The sequence below is a fragment of the Coregonus clupeaformis genome, chromosome 26 (assembly GCF_020615455.1).
Source record: "Coregonus clupeaformis isolate EN_2021a chromosome 26, ASM2061545v1, whole genome shotgun sequence".
Taxonomy (NCBI): Eukaryota; Metazoa; Chordata; class Actinopteri; order Salmoniformes; family Salmonidae; genus Coregonus; species Coregonus clupeaformis.
The window spans coordinates 3,115,001-3,129,268 of record NC_059217.1 but is presented as its reverse complement, the minus strand read 5'-3'; positions in this window follow the sequence as shown (position 1 = coordinate 3,129,268).

Genomic DNA, 14,268 nt, shown 5'->3' with positions numbered 1-14,268 from the left:
CTGAAGGCGTGTAGGCACTGGCTGGAGGGGTCCAAACACCCTTTCCTGGTGTGGACGGACCACCGCAACCTGGAGTACATCAGGGCAGCGAAGAGGCTAAACCCGAGACGGGCCAGGTGGGCTCTATTCTTCGCCAGGTTCCAATTCACGCTTTCCTATAGGCCAGGCTCGAAGAACGTGAAGGCGGACGCCCTGTCTCGCCTCTATGACACAGAGGAGAGGCAGGGAGAGGAGACCCCATCATCCCTCCGTTCCGTATCATCGCGCCAGTGGTGTGGGACATGGACGCCGACATATGGCAGGCCCTGCGTACAGAACCCGCACCTGCACACCCGTGGGCACGTAGGCACGGTTCTCCGGGCACTGTGCAGGTGCGGGTTCTGGACCACCTCCTTTCCTGGGCGCACACGGAGCCTGTGTCGGGTCATCCTGGGATAGGCCGTACCATCGCCTGCCTGACTGAGAAGTACTGGTTGCACACCTTGGCTAGGGACCTCCGGGATTATGTCTCAGCCTGCTCCATCAGTCAAAGACACCCAGACAAAGACGCTCCTTCCCCTGCCGGTTCCACAACGACCCTGGTTTCACCTCTCGGTGGACTTTGTCACTGACCTTCCCCCCTCCCAGGGGAACACCACCGTTCTCGTCGTTGTGGACCGGTTTTCCAAAGCTTGTCGCCTCCTTCCTCTGCCTGGGCTCCCATCGGCCATGCAAACTGCGGAGGCTCTTTTCACACACTTCTTCCGGCACTACGGGATCCCGGAGGACATTGTGTCAGACAGTGGCCCTCAGTTCACCTCACATGTATGGAAAGTGTTCATGGAACGCCTGGCGGTCACGGTCAGTCTCACCTCCGGATACTGTCCTTAAGCTAATGGGCAGGTGGAGAGGGTCAGTCAGGAAGTGGGAAGGTTCCTGAGGTTTTACTGTCAGGATCGGCCGGGGAAGTGGGCAGATTTTCTACCTTGTGCCGAGTACGCACAGAATTCCCTTTGCCACTCCTCCACTAACCTCACTCCTTTCCAGTGCATGTTGGGGTATCAGCCAGCCCTGGAACCTTGGCATCCGAGCCAGACTGAGGCCCCTGCGGTAGACGAGTAGTTTCGGTGCACTGCGGAGATCTGGAACGCTGCGCACACTCGTCTCCAGCAGGCCGTGCGTCGGCACAAGGAATAGGCCGACCACCACCGCAGTGAGGCGCCGGTTTTCTCTCCAGGCGACCAAGTCTGGCTCTCCACCCGGAAACTGCCCTGTCACGGATTCCCCTGGTACTGCTGCTCATTCCGTACACCAGCTCCAGAGGTCTACGTCACCGGCCTTCTAGACGTCACTGACCTGGATAATTACCACCAACCCCGGACTGTCTTGTCTCATTACGCATACCTGGTTCCCGTTCCCCCTGATTAGTATGTGTATATATGTACCCTCTGTTCCACATTGTCCTTGTCGGTTATTGTCCCATGTCCGTTGGTCTCATGAGTACCTGTGCTCTGTTGTATCGGCTTTCGTGCTACTGTACATTGTATTACGGTTTACATACCGTGTAATTGTGCACTTGTTATTACGGGTCTCGTCCCGTGTATTATTTAGAGGTTTACTTCTCGCTCTTTTGTTTAGGTTACATCCCTGTGTTATATATATATATATATATATACAGTGAGGGAAAAAAGTTGTCACGGTTCAGACAGACGACAAGAGGACCACAATTGCGTCACACCAGAAGGTTTATTAAAACTTAAGGGAAAAGGGAAGTAGGGAGTGAGTGAAGGCTCCAGGGGTAATCCCGTCCAATGTGCTGGGTCTGTGCCCCCCCCCAGTGGCAGCGATGCGTCCGATGACGCCGGTGGTTGGTGGTCCAGAAGTCCTGGGGGGGGAGGAAACACAGACACAACGGGGCGGATGAAACAAGGCAGAAGTACAGTTCAAGGGAAATCCAAATACGTTGTAGCAAGGCAGAAGGCTGGTCAGAGTTACCGGGGTCGAAGAGTAGTCAGGAGTCGTAATGGCAGAGAGCAGGTCTGGTTTTCCTGGGGCAGAAGAGTATCCAAGAATCAGGCAGGTCCGGGGTCACAAAACAAGGGTGAGCCAGAAGCGCGAGCACACAGGTTCCGGGTGTGAGCTTTGCAGACGATCTGACAAAGGAGAGCTGAAAGACGGGACTTAAAATACTGGGAGAGGTTAGTGGGTAATGCAGCGCAGCTGGCAGAGTAATTAGAGCCGAGCAGAGCAGGAACAGGTGGAGCTCGTTAGGCTGAGTAGCGAGAGAGAGATGAGCAGAGTGGAAGATAGTGGAAACACATTAAGGTGGTAACCCGGTGGAGTGAGAGGGCTCATGACAGAACCCCCCCCCCAAGGGACGGCCCCAGAAGTCCCAAGAGCAACACCACGCCGGGCGGGAGGAGGGGAGCCGGAGGAGGGCTAGAACTCCTCCGAACGGTCCGAGCGAACGCCCTCATCCTCGGAGGAAGCCGGAGGGCCGTGGTCGGGGAGATGGGACAGGTCCCGAGACAGGATCAGGCACAGGACAGGAAGCCGAGCGGGCAGGACGGTTAGGGATCCCTCTGGGGCGGCCCCTACGGATTGCAGGTTGATCAGGATGCCGTTGGTGGAAGGCGGTGATGAGAGTCCTATCCACAATCCGACTAGCTGGCACCCAGGTCCTTTCCTCAGGTCCATAGCCCTCCCAGTCAATGAGGTACTGGAGACCCCTACCCCTCCGTCTGGACCGAAGCAGGCGGCGGACGGTGTAAACCAGACCACCCTCGACGAGCCGTGGAGGAGGAGGACAAGGCGCAGCAGGGACCAGCGGACTCTCATGAACGGGCTTAATCTTAGACACATGGAAAGTGGGGTGCACCCTCATGGAATTAGGCAGTTGGAGCCGGACAGCAGTTGGGCTAATCACTCTTATGATAGGGAATGGGCCAATGAACCGAGGTGCCAACTTCTGCGACTCCACCCTGAGTGGCAGGTTCCTTGATGACAACCACACCCTTTGACCAACATGGTAGGTGGGAGCAGGGATTCTCCGACGGTTGGCCCCGGTAGTGTAGCTGGCAACGGATCTGAGAAGTGTGGCTCGGGCCTGTGACCAGGTGCGGCGACATCGACGGGCAAACGCAAGTGCAGATGGGCAAGTAACCTCCCCTTCCTGACTGGCAAATAGAGGAGGCTGGTATCCATAAACACATTGGAAAGGGGACATACCGATGGCAGAGCAGGTCAGAGAATTGTGTGCGTACTCCACCCATGTCAATTGCTGCGACCAGGAGTGGGGGTTGCGTGAAGTCATGCATCGCAGTGCCTTCTCGAGCTCCTGATTTGCCCGCTCTGACTGCCCATTGGATTGGGGATGGAATCCGGAAGTCAGACTGACTGTGGCTCCCAGCAGGTGACAGAACTCCTTCTGGAATTGACGGGAGAGGGCGTCTGGCTTGGTGTTGCGTGATCCAGGCCGGTATGACAGAGTGAAATTAAACCTGGTGAAGAACAGGGCCCAGCGGGACTGCCTGGAGTTCAACCGTTTGGCCGTGCGGATGTACTCCAAGTTCTTATGATCGGTCCAAACGAGAAATGGAATGGTGGACCCCTCCAGCCAGTGACGCCACTCCTCCAAGGCAAGCTTCACAGCCAGCAACTCTCGGTTCCCTATGTCGTAATTGCACTCAGAGGGGGACAACCGACGTGAGAAAAAGGCACAGGGATGGAGCTTCCTATCCTCCGCAGCCCACTGAGAAATCACAGCACCAACTCCCACATCCGAGGCGTCCACCTCCACAATGAATTGCCGGTCCACGTCAGGCATCTGGAGGATGGGAGCGGAGGTGAACCTTACCTTGAGGGTACTGAAGGCCTTGTCGGTTGCTGGGGTCCAGGTGAAGGGTTGCTTGGTGCTGGTTAGAGCAGTGAGAGGGGCAGCAACGGTACTGTAGTTCCGGATAAACTTTCTATAGAAGTTAGCAAACCCCAGAAACTGTTGCAGCTTCTTTCTGTTCTCCGGAACTGGCCATGACGTGACTGCTGATACTTTGGCAGGATCCATTTGGATACTTCCCTCTGCCACTATGTACCCCAGGAAGGCCACTGTCTTGACGTGAAACTCACATTTCTCTGCCTTGGCGTAGAGGGAATTCTCCAGAAGACGATGAAGGACTTGCTGGACATGGCGGGTGTGTTCAGACAGGTTTCTGGAGTAGATTAAGATGTCATCCAGGTAAACGAAGACAAACTTGTTTAACATGTCCCGCAGTACATCATTCACTAGAGCCTGGAACACAGCAGGAGCATTGGTGAGGCCAAAAGGCATAACCAGATACTCGTAGTGGCCTGTTGGTGTATTGAATGCGGTCTTCCATTCATCTCCCTCCCGGATCCGCACTAGGTGGTAAGCGTTTCTGAGATCCAACTTGGTAAAAACAGTGGCTCCCTGGAGCAACTCAAAAGCAGAGGTGAGCAGAGGGAGAGGGTAACGGTTTTTCACTGTGATGTCGTTGAGTCCCCTGTAGTCGATGCAGGGGCGAAGAGATCCGTCCCTCTTCCCCACAAAGAAGAAGCCAGCACCAGCCGGAGATGAAGATGAACGGATCAATCCTGTGGACAGAGAGTCATTGATGTAGTCCTCCATGGACCTTCTTTCAGGAGCAGACAACAATAAAGACGGCCCCTTGGAGGGGCTGTTCCAGGGAGGAGGTCGATGGCACAGTCGTCACGGTCGGTGAGGGGGCAGAGATGTGGCTCTTGCCTTGTTAAACACTTCTCTGAGACCATGGTAGCATTCTGGGACATGGGAGAGGTCAGGGGCGGAGTTAGTAGGTACTGGCCGAGGGGGTAGTGCGGCAGCAAGCAGGCAGGTTCGGTGGCAGTCCTCTCCCCACTCCCTGATCACCCCGGTCACCCAGTCGAGCTGAGGGTTGTGCCGGCGGAGCCATGGGTAACCCAGGATGAGGGGTTGGCCTGGAGAGGGGAGCAGGTGAAACTGGATAGTCTCTTGATGGTTTCCGGACAGACCCATCAAGACCGGGGCCGTGACATGAGTGACCGATCCGAGTAAGTGTCCGTCCAGTGCCCGGGCAGGAATAGGAGGTGTCAATCGGAGGTTCTCCAGTCCCAGTTGGCGTGCCAGCTTGATGTCCATTATGTTGGCTTCGGCGCCAGAATCCACCAGAGCAGCCAGGGTGTGAGTAGAGTCAGAGAGGCGGAGGTGAACTTGCAGCAAGGGTTTGCGGTCGGAGGACTGGATGGTCATTGAGCTCAACCGGACTCCCCCTATGCCCGGTGAGCTTCGGCCTTTTAAAGGGCAGGTTACCACACGATGTCCATCACCTCCACAATAGAGGCAGAGGTTTGAGGTGAAGCGGCGCTGGCGCTCTGCAGGAGTGAGAGAGGCTCGCCCAATCTCCATAGGCTCAGACTGATCAAGCTGACTTGGGTGAGTGGCAGTAGCTGACAGGAGCCCAGTCGGATCTCTCCGAATGCCGGTAGTTGGTGGACCTTGGCGCCCCCTCTCACGACGACGGGTCTGTATCCTTCTGTCGATCCGGACAGTCAGTGCGATGGCTTCATCAAGAGTGGAAGGCAGTTCATGGGAGACCAACTCGTCCTTGATATAGTCAGCCAAGCTATGGAAGAACGCGTCCACCAACGATGGTGTGTTCCAAGAACTTCGTCTTGCCAGGGTTCGGAAGTCGATGGAATGGTCTGCGACTGTACGTCTGCCTTGTCGAATACTGAACAGTTCACGAGACGCCTCTGCGGTTGGTGAATCCAGGTCAAACACCTTCAGCATCTCCTCAGCAAACAGGTCGAAGGTTGCACATGCGGGGGGTTTGATGTTCGAACTCTGCTGTTCCCCAGAGTCGAGCTCGGCCCGTCAGGTGAGTGATGGCATACCCGACCCTAGCCCCCTCCGTGGCGAAGGTCCTTGGCTGCAAGGAGAACTGAAGTCGGCAGCTAGTCAGGAATGGCCGGACCTGGGTAGAATCGCCGTTGAACCGCTCGGGGTTTCCAATCTTGGGTTCCGGGGCAGCGGCTGAAATGACCGGGGCAGGTAACTCGGAGGCAGGGCTGGTGGGCAGACTGGCTGGGGTAAGGTTGGTGAGGAGTTGGATGATCCTGGCGAGTTGTTGTTGCTGCTGCTGGGACTGCTGCTGGTGCTGCTGGAACTGCTGATGCTGTTGGTGGCCGACCTGGAAGCAGAGAGGTGATGTCGCCGCTCATGCGACCTAGCTCTCTCTCAGTGTGTTCCAGGCGTAGCATGGCGGTGGGTTGCTCAGGTTCTTCGGTTTCCATGTCGGGGGAAGTGTGCGCTGAGTCCATGATGGTCAGATCGTACTGTCACGGTTCAGACAGACGACAAGAGGACCACAATTGCGTCACACCAGAAGGTTTATTAAAACTTAAGGGAAAAGGGAAGTAGGGAGTGAGTGAAGGCTCCAGGGGTAATCCCGTCCAATGTGCTGGGTCTGTGCCCCCCAGTGGCAGCGATGCGTCCGATGACGCCGGTGGTTGGTGGTCCAGAAGTCCTGGGGGGGGAGGAAACACAGACACAACGGGCGGATGAAACAAGGCAGAAGTACAGTTCAAGGGAAATCCAAATACGTTGTAGCAAGGCAGAAGGCTGGTCAGAGTTACCGGGGTCGAAGAGTAGTCAGGAGTCGTAATGGCAGAGAGCAGGTCTGGTTTTCCTGGGGCAGAAGAGTATCCAAGAATCAGGCAGGTCCGGGGTCACAAAACAAGGGTGAGCCAGAAGCGCGAGCACACAGGTTCCGGGTGTGAGCTTTGCAGACGATCTGACAAAGGAGAGCTGAAAGACGGGACTTAAAATACTGGGAGAGGTTAGTGGGTAATGCAGCGCAGCTGGCAGAGTAATTAGAGCCGAGCAGAGCAGGAACAGGTGGAGCTCGTTAGGCTGAGTAGCGAGAGAGAGATGAGCAGAGTGGAAGATAGTGGAAACACATTAAGGTGGTAACCCGGTGGAGTGAGAGGGCTCATGACAAAAGTATTTGATCCCCTGCTGATTTTGTACATTTGCCCACTGACAAAGACATGATCAGTCTATAATTTTAATGGTAGGTTTATTTGAACAGTGAGAGACAGAATAACAACAAAAAAATCCAGAATAACGCATGTAAAATTTTTTAGAAATTGACTTGCATTTTAATGAGGGAAATAAGTATTTGACCCCTCTGCAAAACATGACTTAGCACTTGGTGGCAAAACTCTTGTTGGCAATCACAGAGGTCAGACGTTTCTTGTAGTTGGCCACCAGGTTTGCACACATCTCAGGAGGGATTTTGTCCCACTCCTCTTTGCAGATTTTCTCCAAGTCATTAAGGTTTCGAGGCGGACGTATGGCAACTCGAACCTTCAGCTCCCTCCACAGATTTTCTATGGGATTAAGGTCTGGAGACTGGCTAGGCCACTCCAAGACCTTAATGTGCTTCTTCTTGAGCCACTCCTTTGTTACCTTGGCCGTGTGTTTTGGGTCATTGTCATGCTGGAAAACCCATCCAGTACCCTGTTGTCACCTTCTCACCGAGCTGCTTGGCGATGGTCTTGTAGCCCATTCCAGCCTTGTGTAGGTCTACAATCTTGTCCCTGACATCCTTGGAGAGCTCTTTGGTCTTGGCCATGGTGGAGAGTTTGGAACCTGATTGATTGATTGCTGCTGTGGACAGGTGTTTTTTTATACAGGTAACAAGCTGAGATTAGGAGCACTCCCTTTAAGAGTGTGCTCCTAATCTCGGCTCATTACCTGTATAAAAGACACCTGGGAGCCAGAAATCTTTCTGATTGAGAGGGGGTCAAATACTTATTTCCCTCATTAAAATGCAAATCAATTTATAACATTTTTGACATGCGTTTTTCTGGATTGTTTTGTTGTTATTCTGTCTCTCACTGTTCAAATAAACCTACCATTAAAATTATAGACTGATCATGTCTTTGTCAGTGGGCAAACGTACAAAATCAGCAGGGGATCAAATACTTTTTTCCCTCACTGTACCTCTCTGGAGAACTGCCCTGCTGAATTCCAGGTGGGTCATGGTTTCTGGTCTTGTGGTTGTGTTGTTGCTTCTCCTGCTGCTGCTCCCTGGCGATTGGCGGCTCCGTCCTCGGCAGCCTACTCATTTTGGATTAGCGTCAGTCTCACCACGTTGTAGAGGCGCATCGCTACTGGGTTCATCCCGGCCATCTTGTTCAGGTGGGGGGTGGTAGTTTTGGGGTCTGGTCGTTAGTTCGCTCCTGTCCTGCAGGAGGAGGAAGTACAAACCTCAGAGCGAACAGACATACCTGTAAGCCTGTGACCCGGAGGTCAATGGAGGCACTCCCCTGTGGTCTGCTCGCTCCAGGTGTAGGTTGGTGTCTTTGGTCTGTCCTCCGCACCTCTGGTTCAGGTGGTGATGGTGTCTGGTCTGGTCTCTGCTTCTGTTGGTCTGCTCCGGGTGGTTGGCGGTCAGCTGGTTGTGGTCTGGTCGGTGGTGGCCTGAGGAGGGCAGATGAAGAAAAAAGGAAGGTAGCGGATGAGGGCTGCAGTCCAAGGGTAGAGGGAGTAAGGCTCGCCTCGGCAGCACTCTTCTCCCCTCCACAGGCAGCTAGTCCAGTGCTGGTTCTGGATGATGGTGGGGTCCTGGGTGTTCCGTGGATTGGGGATTCAGGTCGGTCCGCGGTCAAGCCACTGTTAACTTTCCATCTTCCCCAGTCTTTCCGGCGATTCCAGCCTTGTCTGCTGGACCAGAGAGACAGCGCCAGCCACTGTCAAGCCATTGTTACCGTTGCTGCCTCCTGGTCCGTCCAAAGAAAAGGATAGTGAGAGAGAGGGTAGAGAGAGGTACACAACCCCAAAAATTCTCCACCACGCAGTGTTGTGCGTAATGAAGCGAAACCAGAGTTGACTTGCCACCATTCTGATCTGTCCCCTATATACATTTAATTGCTGGGGAACCACTACCACATATCACTTAAATTAGTACAGGACTCTCACTAACAGGTGCAACAAATATAGCCTCTTACATGACACACCTCAAAATATATTAATGAGTGGGAAACATATTTTTGGGTGCTCCAAAAATGCGGTATTGGTACTGTATTCTGAATTATAGTAAATTACTGGCAGTAATTGGCCAGTAAGTTACTGTAGAGTTTCAGGACAAGGTTGGTATAATTCCTAAAATACAGTATATTACCGTATTCTGTGGGGGTAACAAATATAGCCTCTTACCAAGCATGCCTTAAAATATGTTAATGAGCATAGACTCTTTCCCCACCCACAACATTTTCCCACGGTGGACCATAATTAATACTGTAAAACACATTTACAGTATTTTACAGTGCATTCTATAGTGTTTTACTGTTGAAATTACAGAAAGATCTTACAGTGTGCTGTAAAACAAATGTATGGTATTTTACTGTGCATTCTTCAGTAATCTACTGTATTCCGTTTATACAGTATCATACTGTTGATTAATACTGTAAGTAACTGATAAAAGTACTAAAACTGCTAAGTGTACTCATGCGCTTAGTCAAGGGAAACAAATTGCTCTCAGTTTCAGCTATTCATAATTGTTAGGTGTGGACTGGACCCACAAGACACTAGGAATGTTGTCTTACCTGTACGTCTTTTACGTGTTGTCTTTGGGCTTGTTTGTGTTCGGCTTGCGAAGCTGCCGTTTAATTGTAAAAGAAAGTAATGAGTTCCACCTAGTTAGAACTTCAGTGTATTCTTTGTATGGCAATGTTTTTTAAACACTTGGAAATCACATTTGTCTCACGAGTTATTCACATGAATGAGCCTCATCATGCAGTGTCATTTACAATAGGTTTTAAGTATTTGAGTAGTTTAATCAGGTGCATTCCCTGTTGTTATCATCCCCCAAATGATAGGCCTATTGCTTGGTGTCTGCAGCTGCATCACGGAGAGAGACAGGGTGAGAGCCAAAATAATATTGAGACTGCACACCACACGTCCTGGCCCAAGATGGATTTAACATGAGCACAGCATGATGCCTGATATCAATAACAATGAGAAGAGAAAGGCACCAATCTCATGGCAGCAGAGATTGAGTTATTCTCTAGAGAGATATTCTCTAAAGAACCATTTTGTTCAAAATCGATGTGATTTATGTGGTTGTTGACATTGTTTGAAATGCCACTTTGTTTGCAAAAACATTCCATCATCTGTCTACACCACCAGACTAAAAATATCAACTCAGAACATAATTGATTACACATAAGTACATGTCACGCCCTGGCTCTGGGGACTCTTAAATGTTGAGCCAGGGTGTGTAGTTTCTATGTTGTGTTTTCTATGTTTAGTTTCTAGATCGTTTAGATCTATGTTGGCCAGGGTGGTTCCCAATCAGAGGCAGCTGTAGCTCGTTGTCTCTGATTGGGGAACATACTTAGGTAGCCTGTTGGCACTAGTGGGTTGTGGGATCTTGTTCCGTATAGGTTTGTTGTGTGTAACCTTAAGACTTCACGTATCGTTTGTTTGTTGTTTTGTCGTGTTTGCACAGTTATAATAAACATGTACGCTTATCACGCTGCGCCTTGGTTCGACCAGTCTTTAAACGATCGTGACAGAAGATCCCACCAAACGAGGACCAAGCAGCGTGTTCAGGAGCAAATGCCGGGAATTAAACAGGAGGTTACTTTAGTAGATGTCCTCCTCGGTTGGGGGAGAATTACGGAGGAGGAGGCCGTCCGCTACCGGAAGGCGATGAAGGAGGATGCCCAGGTAGGAGAGGTGAAACGGCGCCAACAGTGCCGACGACGGAGACCCGAGAGGCAACCCCAATAATTTTTTTTTGGGGGGGGGCACACGGTGTGGACGACGAGGCAGCAGGAGGCAGCGACAGGGCGATTCTGCAGGTTAGGAGAGGAGGCCACCAGGTTACGGGGGCTATTGGTTCAGAGGGAGCAGGAGTTATTTGGTCAGAGGGAGGAGCTACAGGAGGCTATAAGGGAGAAGGAGAGTGTAGAGGCACGGCGAGAGGAGCTGGTTAGGCAGCAGAAGGGGGGGTTTATAAGGGAACCCAGTCCCGCTCCTCGCATCAAGCAAGTGGTGCGTGTCGCCAGTCCGGTCCGGCCCGTTCCTGATCCCCGCACTAAGCCAGTGGTAAGTGTTCCCAGTACGGCCCGACCCATTCCTCCTTCCCGCACAAGGCCAGTGGTGTGTGTTCCCAGTCCGGTCCGGCCCGTTCCCGCGCCCCGCACCAAGCCAGTGGTGCGTGTTCCCAGTCCGGCCCGGCCCGTTCATGCTCCTCGCACCAGGCCTGTGGTTCGCGTCTCCAGCCCGGTCCGGCCTGTTCCTGCTCCCCGCACCAAGCCAGTGGTGCGTGTTCCCAGTCCGGCCCGGCCCGTTCCTGCTCTCCGCACCAAGCCAGTGGTGCGTGTTCCCAGTCCGGCCCGGCCCGTACCTGCTCCCCGCATCAAGCCAGTGGTGCGTGTTCCCAGTCCGGTCCGGCCCGTTCCTGCTCCCCGCACCAAGCCAGTGGTGCGTATTCCCAGTCCGGCCCGGCCCGTTCATGCTCCTCGCACCAAGCCAGTGGTGCGCGTCTCCAGCCCGGTCGGGCCTGTTCCTGTCCCTCGCACCAAGCCAGTGGTGCGCATCTCCGGCCTGTTCCTGTCCCTCGCACCAAGCCAGTGGTGCGCGTCGCCAGCCTGGTCCGGCCTGTTCCTGCTCCTCGCATCAAGCCAGTGGTGCGTGTGTCCAGTCCGGCACGGCCCGTGCCTGTCTCCACGTTTGGGGAGAATTACGGAGGAGGAGGCCGTCCGCTACCGGAAGGCGATGAAGGAGGATGCCCAGGTAGGAGAGGTGAAACGGCGCCAACAGTGCCGACGACGGAGACCCGAGAGGCAACCCCAAGAATTTTTTTTGGGGGGGCACACGGTGTGGACGACGAGGCAGCAGGAGGCAGCGACAGGGCGATTCTGCAGGTTAGGAGAGGAGGCCACAGGTTACGGGGCTATTGGTTCAGAGGGAGCAGGAGTTATTTGGTCAGAGGGAGGAGCTACAGGAGGCTATAAGGGAGAAGGAGAGTGTAGAGGCACGGCGAGAGGAGCTGGTTAGGCAGCAGAAGGAGTGGGGGTTTATAAGGGAACCCAGTCCCGCTCCTCGCACCAAGCAAGTGGTGCGTGTCGCCAGTCCGGTCCGGCCCGTTCCTGATCCCCGCACTAAGCCAGTGGTAAGTGTTCCCAGTACGGCCCGACCCATTCCTCCTTCCCGCACAAGGCCAGTGGTGCGTGTTCCCAGTCCGGCCCGGCCCATTCCTGCTCCCCGCACCAAGCCAGTGGTGCGTGTTCCCAGTCCGGCCCGGCCCGTTCCTGCTCTCCGCACCAAGCCAGTGGTGCGTGTTCCCAGTCCGGCCCGGCCCGTACCTGCTCCCCGCATCAAGCCAGTGGTGCGTGTTCCCAGTCCGGTCCGGCCCGTTCCTGCTCCCCGCACCAAGCCAGTGGTGCGTATTCCCAGTCCGGCCCGGCCCGTTCATGCTCCTCGCACCAAGCCAGTGGTGCGCGTCTCCAGCCCGGTCCGGCCTGTTCCTGTCCCTCGCACCAAGCCAGTGGTGCGCATCTCCGGCCTGTTCCTGTCCCTCGCACCAAGCCAGTAGTGCGCGTCGCCAGCCTGGTCCGGCCTGTTCCTGCTCCTCGCATCAAGCCAGTGGTGCGTGTGTCCAGTCCGGCACGGCCCGTGCCTGTTCCACCGGTACCTGGTCCGGCATCGGTCAGCTGCTCCACTCCGGAGCTAGAGCAGTCCACTCCACCGGTGCCTGATCCAGCTCCGGTCAGCGGCTCCACGCCGGAGTCAGAGCAGTTCGCTCCACCGTCTTCGGGTCCAGCTCCAGTCAGCGGTTCCAGTCCAGACCCAGACGTCAGCCCCTCTCTAGGTTCGGGGTCTCCCACACCAGGCAGGTATGCTCCCACACCAGGGTCCAGACAGGGCTTGGTACTTCGTGGGAGGAAGGAGAGGGGAAGCAGCGCGCCGAGGTCCAGACCAGACCAGGGGCGGAGCCGGAGCCGCCTCCGAGGCGGAATGCCCACCCGGCCCCTACCCTGTTATGTTTAGGTTGCGCGGTTGGAGTCCGCACCTTTGGGGGGGGTACTGTCACGCCCTGGCTCTGGGGACTCTTAAATGTTGAGCCAGGGTGTGTAGTTTCTATGTTGTGTTTTCTATGTTTAGTTTCTAGATCGTTTAGATCGATGTTGGCCAGGGTGGTTCCCAATCAGAGGCAGCTGTAGCTCGTTGTCTCTGATTGGGGAACATACTTAGGTAGCCTGTTGGCACTAGTGGGTTGTGGGATCTTGTTCCGAATAGGTTTGTTGTGTGCAACCTTAAGACTTCACGTATCGTTTGTTTGTTGTTTTGTCGTGTTTGCACAGTTATAATAAACATGTACGCTTATCACGCTGCGCCTTGGTTCGACCAGTCTTTAAACGATCGTGACAGTACATGTTTATTGCATTGTTGTGAAAATGAATTATGGAATGAATGCAATTTATTATACAGTGACAGTAGTTGTAAAGTTACATAAATAAATATACAAATATTTGTAACATAAATATTCTGTGTATCTGTTTGACTGGTATGTACCTTCAGTGTCTATATAAAGTTTTCACCCTCCTTGGATTTCTTCACATTTTATTGTTGTTGTTTTATTATTGTTTTATTGTCTTACAAAGTGGGATTAAATGGATTTAATTGTCATTTTTTGTCAACGATTTACACAAAATACTCTGATGTCAAAGTGGAAGACAAATTCTAACATTCTTTAAAGATTAATGAAAAACTTTTTGTATCTTTTTATTCATCTTTTCACTGTGTCATTTAGGTCATTATTGTGGAGTCACTACAATGTTATTGATCCATCCTCAGTTTTCTCCCATCACAGCCATTGAACTCTGCAGCTGTTTTTAAATCACCAATGGCCTCACAGTGACATCCCTAAGCAGTTTCGTTCCTGTCCTGCAGCTTAGTTCAGAAGGAGGACTGCATATTTGATGTGTCTGGGTGGTTTAGCATCATCTAGAGCATAATTATTAACTTGACCATGCTTAAAGATATATTCCATGTCTGATGTGTTATTGTTACCCATCTACCAATCACTGCCCTTCTTAATGAGGCTTTCGAAAAGCTCCCTAGTCTTTGTAGTTGAATCTGTGAAATTCAATACTTGACTGAGGGACCTTACAGATGTTGTATGTATGGGGGACAGAGGAAGATGTAGTCATTCAAAAATCATGTCAACCCCTAATATTTCACAGTTAGTCCATATA